Source organism: Pleurodeles waltl, chromosome 6 (genome assembly GCF_031143425.1).
Source record: "Pleurodeles waltl isolate 20211129_DDA chromosome 6, aPleWal1.hap1.20221129, whole genome shotgun sequence".
Taxonomy (NCBI): domain Eukaryota; kingdom Metazoa; phylum Chordata; class Amphibia; order Caudata; family Salamandridae; genus Pleurodeles; species Pleurodeles waltl.
In genome coordinates, this window is record NC_090445.1 from 413,941,264 (window position 1) to 413,950,451 (window position 9,188).

Sequence of the window (9,188 nt, forward strand, 5' to 3'; positions counted from 1 at the left end):
ATCCCATTTTTTGACAGAAAACAGAGGTGTTTTTTGCAAAGTGCCTACCTGTAGATTTTGGCCTCTAGCTCAGCCGGCACCTAGGGAAACCTACCAAACCTGTGCATTTTTGAAAACTAGAGACCTATGGGAATCCAAGATGGGGTGACTTGTGGGGCTCTGACCAGGTTCTGTTACCCAGAATCCTTTGCAAACCTCAAAATTTGGCTAAAAAAACACATTTTCCTCACATTTCGGTGACAGAAAGTTCTGGAATCTGAGAAGAGCCACAATTTTCCTTCCACACAGCGTTCCCCCAAGTCTCCTGATAAAAATGATACCTCACTTGTGTGGGTAGGCCTAGCGCCCTCGACAGGAAATGCCCCAAAACACAACGTGGACACATCCCATTTTTTGATAGAAAACAGGGGTGTTTTTTGCAAAGTGCCTACCTGTAGATTTTGGCCTCTAGCTCAGCCGGCACCTAGGGAAACCTACCAAACCTGTGCATTTTTGAAAACTAGAGACCTAGGGGAATCCAAGATGGGGTGACCTGTGGGGCTCTGACCAGGTTCTGTTACCCAGAATCCTTTGCAAACCTCAAAATTTGGCTAAAAAAACAAATTTTCCTCACATTTCGGTGACAGAAAGTTCTGGAATCTGAGAGGAGCCACAAATTTCCTTCCACCCAGCGTTCCCCCAAGTCTCCCGATAAAAATGATACCTCACTTGTGTGGGTGGGCCAGGTGCCTGCAACAGAATAAGGCCAAAAACTTGTAGAGATAGAGGGGATAGCACAGTGAGTTTATAAGGACATATTCTTCTTTTATACATCTTTAGGCTGACTCTGCTTTGGGGAGCCACACAAGTGAGGTGTCATTTTATTTGGGAGACTGAGGGGAACGCTGGGGAGTCGGAATTTTGTGCTGGAGCGGTGATCGTACAAACGAAAGTCATGAAAATATGCTTTTTTGAGCACATTTTGAGGTTTGCTGAGGAGTCTGGGTAAGAAAATGTTGGGGGATCCATGCAAGCCACACCTCCCTGGACTCCTTGGGGTGTCTAGTTTTTAAAAATGTCTGGGTTTGGTAGGTTTCCCTAGATGAAGGCCGCACCCAGGACCAAAAACATAGGTGCCCCCTCCTCCCCAAACACAGGTAGTTTTGTAATATATCATTTTGATGTGTCCACATATGTCTGTGATGTGCCAAACACTAAAATTGTGGAAATAAATGCACTTAGGTTATGTGAAAAAGACCCCTCACCCACCAACCAAGTTGGTGGCATGCTTCATCATCGGGGTCCCACCCGAGGCACCTAGCGTGTCACAGGTGTGCTGCGACGCTTGATTACAGCGGAGCAGGTTTTGTCATTTTTACCACACTTACTGGTTGGATTTGGCACGAGGGTGCGTGATGGTTCAGTGGATCAAATTTTATTAACAAGAGATTTCACAAAAATTAAATGCACTGTTAATAACTGAAAGGCCAAAAAACTGAACCAATGACTCACAGCTCGTGAGCTGTAAAGCCACGGCAAGGCACCAACCGCTTTAGAGTCCATTCACACACCTTTCATACGTGACACGCACAAAACCATTCACGCCGCCAGCCACGGGCCCAGCACATTACAACACTCGCACACACCTTTCATACATGACACGCACAAGACCATTCACGCCGCCAGCCACGGGCCCAGCACATTACAACACTCGCATCGACAGACAGCGCCACTCAAGGGCCCATCACTTACATATGCCCACATGCCTGATACAACAATCACACCAGCTGATGGGAGTGTGTGGACTGGTGTTTGGCTGGCAGTATGTTGCAGTAGCCAACAGTAAGTCAATATGTACACTATGTACACCCTCAGCCAAGCCCCACTCCACACACAATGGCATCACTTTTCTTTTTTTTTAAACAAAGAAACCCCTAACTAATTAGACATAATTACAAAACTACAAACACAAAAGCTCTAACTAAGCACATGACAGAAATGCTAACCATGAAACTGAACACATGAAAATACAAAACAGACATGAGTTTACACTCAAGGTTGTTCCCAGTAATTCTTCTGGGTGTGGTAATTCTTAAAACAACCACCCACACACAGCCCAGGCTTTGAAGGACAATCTGGGCAGTACATTTGAGTCTCCCTCTGGATACCTCTTCGAAAACACACTCTACATTTCTTAGCTGGAAAGTCTTTTTTGGGTGTGGGAGGAATGTGCTCAGCAAAGTGGCAATCTTTCAATCTAGCCACATCCTCCACCACTGCTTCTCTAGGAACTCTGGCCGGTTCCACCACAATAAGGCTCTCTATCACTGACTCCTGAAATTTCACAAATGTCATCTTTGACTCTGGAGACCTATCCTTAAACACAATAAAAGCATTAAAAGTTGCTAAGTGGAAGAGGTGAATTGCTAACTTCTTATACCAAACGTAAGACTTACGAATAGCAGTATAAGGTTCCAACCTCTGATCAACTCTATCTACACCTCCCATGTGTTTATTCTAATCTAAAATGCACACAGGTTTGCGCACTTCAGCAACCTGGCCCCAAACAGTCACAGGGGAAGTACTCTCATCATGGATGGTACTTACCATGTAGACATCCCTCCTATCTGAAAACTTCAAAGCTAGCAGCTCATCATTCCACAAGGCACTGCACTGTCCCCTCTCAAGTTTTTTACAGACAAGCTCCCTTGGATAGCCTTTCCGGTTACAACGAATTGTGCCACAAGCAATAGTGTCCACTCTAAACAATTCCTTGAACTGCACTCCAGTGTAAAAGTTGTCTACATACAAATGGTGACCTTTGTTGAACAGTCGTCTACCAAGTTCCCACACAATTTTCTCAGTAACTCCAAAAGTGGGAGGACAACCAGGGGGGTCAATATTGGAATCCCTACCAGTATAGACACGGAAATTATACACATATCCTGTACTACTTTCAGACAGCATATACAATTTAATTCCACAGTGTGCCCTCTTGCTAGGAATGTACTGCCTAAAAACCAAACGACCCTTGAAGAGGACCAAAGACTCGTCCACAGCTATTTTTTTGTCTGGAACATAGACCTCTGAAAAACGATCTACAAAATGATCAAGGACAGGCCTAATCTTAAAAAGACGGTCAGAATCAGGGTGATCTCGTGGCAAGGCTAATGCATTGTCAATAAAATGCAGCATCCTAAGAAGAAGCAAATACCGATTACAACTCATTGTTGCAGGAAATATAGGTGTTGCCATCAAGGTACTAGTAGACCAATAAGAAGCCAGTGACGGCTTCCTTATCAACCCCATCAAAAGAGTCAAACCTAAAAACCTTTTCATCTCCTCCAAATTTGTGGGAGTCCACTGGGCAGCTCTAGAGTGCGGCCTAAGTCTAGCAGCGTTGTCCCTCAAATACTGCTCCGCATACAAATTAGTCTGCTCAACAATCTCTTCCAAAAACACATCATCCACAAATTACTCAAAGAATTTGACAGGCAAAAAGTTCTCAGTATTGACTCTACACCCAGGGAGACCAGTCAAGGCAGCCAACTCTGGCTGATCCATGTTTGGGGCAACCCAGAGTTCAGGTCTTCGAACAGGAAACCTTTCAGCCCCAGGTTGCTGCACTAATGGCACATCAGTGTCCTCCTCTGAAACAGGCCCTTCATCTGCACTGAGTGTGGCTTCCTCATCAGAAGATTCCTCTCTGACAGAAACTTCACTGCCAGAATCCCTCACTTCCTCCTCTGCCTCAGATGCAGAGTCCGTCTCATAATCATGATCAGACAATGACTCAAAAAGCATACCAACCACCTGCTGAGCGGTCATCCTGCGACTAGCCAGGATCTTTCCTACGAAAATTAACTGGACAAATGCACCACCAACAACCAGCACTGTGTAAGATAAGTAATAAAGTGTAGCTTTATTAGTAAGAGTTATAAACTCAAAAACTATACCGCTCACTTGCCTGAAAAAGCTTGAATCACCAGCAACTACTCTGCACAGACACAGCAGTCACCAATGATATCCCACTAAAAAGAAAGAAAGAAAAGCAAATTAGAAATTAGACAACACAAATATCATTGTGCACAAATCTAAGGACAATTTCACACAAACCTGCATTTAGTACACCACCTACAAACATGTCATTCATGCATGGCAACAATACTCCTTTGGAGTAAATTGTTTTTACTTACCTAAACATGCAACTATGCAAACTGCAGGTCAACCACCGTCAAAACCGCAAGGAGCCACAGCAAAGAAAGCAAAAGCTTTGAACTAGAACAAAAAGGAGGAAAAAAATTATCACTAATGCAAATACTTCGTCAGTTGACAAACATCCCACCATCAAGCATTTAGAAATTGGTGCCTAAGTGGATTCTGCCATAGGGGCAGATGGGCCTACTAAAAAATAGGCCTATCTGCCCCAAGGAGGGCAGAAAATACATTTAGTAGTGTGTCCCCAGGGGGAGTGACCCTTGCCCAAGGGCCCACCCCAAACAAGAAACAAACCACACACACACACACTATCCCTGGTGCCTACGTGGCTTCTGGGCCTAAAACAAATAGGCCCATCTGCCCCCCAGTGGGGCAGAAATGGCCAACAGTTCAATGCCCCCCCTGGGGGGGCGCCCCTTGCCCAAGGGGACGTCCCCCACATAAATAAACATATAAAATAAAATCCCTGGCGTTCTAGTGGTTTCTGCCCCCCTTGGGGGAAGATGAGCCTAAAAATAATAGGCCAATCTGTCCCCAAGGGGGGCAGAAATGGCCTTGGTACATGTGCCCCCAAAGGGGGGCGACCCTTGCCCAAGGGGTTGCCCCCCCTCCACTAACACACACACACACTATCCCTGGTGTCCAAGTGGCTTCTGCCCCCTTTGGGGGCAGATCAGCCTAAAAATAATAGGCTGATCTGCCCCCAAGGGGGGCAGAAATGGCCACAAGAAACATACCCCCAAATGGGAGCGACCCTTGCCCAAGGGGTTGCTCCCCAACGCAAAACATTTCACAGTAAATAAAAAAAAAATCCCTAGCGTCTAGTGGATTCTGCCCCCCTTGGGGCAGATCGGCCTAAAAATTATAGGCCGATCTGCCCCCAAAGGGGGCAGAAATGGCCACAATAAACATGCCCCCAAAAGGGAGCGACCCTTGCCCAAGGGGCCGCTCCCCAACGCTAAAAATTTAAAACATAAACAAAAAAATAAATCCCTGGCGTCTAGTGGCTTCTGCCCCCCTTGGGGGCAGATCGGCCTAAAAATATTAGGCCGATCTGCCCCTAAGGGGGGCAGAAATGGCCATTCAAACATGCCCCCAAATGGGAGCGACCCTTGCCCAAGGGGCGCTCCCCAACGCGTACACATTTCACAACATGTGTTGCTAGCGCTCCCTCGGGCTCCGTGCCCAGGACGTAATGGTTACGCAGCACAGAAGGGTTATAGTTTTATGGAAAGCAGTAATCTGTGTTGTCTAGATTTTGTATGGCAATGTGCTACTCTATGTGTTGCATATACTGAGGCTATTGCTTATTAGGTATAGCTGTGTAGGCTACACCTTTTGGCTTGCCAATGCATGGTATTACTGAAAGGGTTTGCTATTATGGATCACTGACTACAAACAGACAGATCATTAGACATTCACTAGAGGGTCACATTAAGCAAAAGAAAACAGTGGTTTGATAAAAGAATCTTGACATGAATATATGTTTCTACAGAAAGTGTGTGCACCCCTGTGCTGCTTTACTTCAGAACGAGAGGGAACGAAGAGATAAGAATGCAAAGAATGCAGCACTCTTAGTCTGAGTAATGAATTTATTTAGGCACTTCCCAAGTTACACGAAGATTATAATGTGAGCAACACATGTGCAACTCTAAAATAATCACAGCAGTAGAATAATAATGATCAAAGAAAATGCAATACATCAACAATGAATATTATATATATATAGATAGATAGATAGATAGATAGATAGATAGATAGAGAGATAGAGAGATAGATATAAAGTGACTATTCATGCATTTACTCCGTAAAGCTAGAAATAAGAACTAAAAATGCATAATTATGGGGCTTGACTCCAACATCATCCCTTGTCTACAAAATTCAGGTTGTGGAACCCTGACAACCGCGACAAGAGATATCTACCCTGACGGACGGGATTACTCTATGGGCAATGCGTCCATTCCTGGAGAGAAGTTCCTTCTTCTCCCAGGTGTTAAGCTCCCCTTACTTTAAACAAACCTACGAGGAAGGTTCTAGAATTCTCCCTCCCATTGAGTAAGTTGTGAAATTCAAGCACTGGCTGTATCAGGTAAGTGTTGAAAAAACACAGAGACTGGCCAGATCTCACAGTGTATTTCCAAGACCGAGCTGTGCTCTACCATAAACATTCTCAGTCTGGTACATCCTTATCTACATTCCTCCCCCATGTTATGTTCCCTTTCCTAGAGAGAAAAAGTGAAAACATGTTAACAAGCTGTGCACAGAAACCAATTGAATAACCAGTCCCACCACCCTGTGTCCACACCTTGTTTTACTCCTTTCACCAATTCATGTAAAGTGTCAATAAGGGACTGAATAGATTTAACGTGGTGTGGTGGATTGAAACAGCATAGACCTTCAAATTCTGGGCAAACACGAGTATGCTTTAACAGTAAATAATCAATAGAGACCCTGTTCTGCAATGCAGCTTTTCTAGTGCCTCATATATCTAGCAATAAGTCAGGTAAGGCAATGGAAGTATGGTTGATGTTCTTCAATTTAAACATGCTAACTTGTTAATAACTCATGTATTATAAACAGCTAATCATGGAACTCCTACAATAGAAAGACTTAAGCTCATATATTCTGATTTAGATAATAACTGTATTTCAGAGTCACAATCCTCGCTTAATTTAACTGTTTCCCTTGGATAGGGAGTATGTACAGAATGGAATAGAACCATTATGAGTGGTACATGGTCCACCAGTTATATTAGCAGGAATGTATGTAAAGGTGATATTTCCACAAGAGAATAACTATCCCACAGTAGTTTGACATGCTTGATGTGACAAGTAACAGTCACAATGTAAAGACAAGACATGTCATTATCCATTTGTTTGCAATGTTTATCGGTTCGGTAGTAACATAGAATTTGTTGTTCTCACGGGATCTCTTAAGGAGACCCCGTTTTTGCCTCTAGGCGCAGTTGAGCACATTTTCCGATTTTGTGAGAATTACAGGTCAGGTGGTAGCATACATCGCCTGTGGTAATATTGTAAGTAATAATTTGGGTCAAGTTGTCTCATTTTTCATCTATTGTTTCTTGGCAAAATCTCCAGTACTCATAAGGACTAAAAAGGGATAGCACATCACTTTCTTGAGCATCTCCATCTTTGTTAGTGACATTAAGAATTTCAAGTAAAACCTTTGCAGGCGTCGGGATGGCCACCAGACAGGTGGATATAACATCCACCATAATTTGCATGTGTGCCATACAGAAGTCCGACCTGTTGATTACAACTCATGCTAGATGTATCCAAACCTTTTCGGTCAAGTGTAGTAAAGGTGTCAATCGGCGTGGTCGATCAATCATTTTGGAGCGGGCATCTACATGATACACAGTAACGGTACTTTGCTCTAGCATTTCCCAAATTTCCTGCCACAACTCTTTGCCCCACACCTTCTTCAAATGTATTTGCCAGTTATCTGCATGCCAAATGGGAAGCCAGGTGGCTAACCCATTGGCAATAGACTAAGAATCAGTATAAATGTGACAAGTCCCAGGTAATTCTTTTTTCAGTGTCTGATACACAGTGTACAATTCTGCATGTTGGCTACTCTTCCCTTCTCCGGTAGTGGACAATAACTTCTTGGTGACTGGGTTATATGACACTGCTTTCCAATGTCTTTTGGCCCCTACATACTTGGCTGAACCATTGGTAAACCATGCATGCTTCCTATCCTCAGGGGACAAGGATTCAAATGGCTCACCCCCATCTCTCCAGTGAGTCTTTTATCTGTGGTACCTCCTGCACCCTCTCATCATCCTGCACAGGGGTTTGTGACCCCTGTTCACGTAGAGCTGCTGTCCCTGCTGGTCCCAATCGGGCCCTGTCCTGTATGTACCATTTCCAACATATGATACTAGATTCTTGTGCATGTCCTATGCGGTGAGTTTTAGGGGAACTCATCACCCACTACATTATTGGATTCTCAGGTCTTAGAATCACATTATGGCCTAGGGTAATTTGCTCACTATCCACTCGAGCCCAGTAACAAGCAAGTAACTGTTTCTCAAAGGGAGTATATCGCTTTCCAGAATCACGTAGCTTTTTAGTCCAGAAACCCATGGGCACTCTTGTTCTTCCCTGTTTTTTCCACATGTTCCAATTTGCATATTGCCCCTGAATGGTTACTTGCAACTCAATGTCTCCTTCTTGTACTGCCCATAAATCAATGTAATGGGTCAATTGCACCCCTGGAATGACAGATGCTTCATCCAGGTGTTCTGCCACCAGCCGGTGACAGATGGTGGGGCTATGTACATACCCCATAGTCAAAGATAACATCTTAAATTGTCTGCCACCAGGTGAGAAAGCAAATTGCTCTTGACACTCAGGGGCCATTGGTATAGAAAAGAAAGGATTAGCAATATTAATAGTGGCATACCAGCTTCTATATGTTTTTTTGTTCTTTCAATCAAAGTGATGGTGAGGGACTGCAGCAGTCAAAGGAGGTATTTGCTTGCGGTAATCAACTGTTATTCTATAGCCGCAATCAGGTCAACGTACGGGCCACAGAGGACTATTCCATTCAGTGGTGACTGGAGCTATCAAACAGCCTCAATCAACTCCTGTATAATCTTACATATGTATTCATGTCTTCCTGAATTACAGTACTGCTTCAAACAAATGTCCTTGGTTGCTGGGGTCACCTTCACTGGGGATATCTTGAGTTGACCCACCCTCATTGCTGCCACTGAAATGCATCTCTTTGATCCAAATTAATAACAACCATCATCCAAGTACAAACTAATTCCTTTAGAATGTCAATTCCCATATATATTCCAGGAGGTGCACAATCAAAATAGTATATTCTCTTTTTGGAGTTCTTCCTATTTTCATCTGAACAGTAGTCTGCACTGCAGGGGGTTGTTCTCCATCCAACCATGTGTTGCTGTAGTGCTGACCGGTAAACTTTTTTGGATTTCCATAAATTAATGAGGCCTCCCC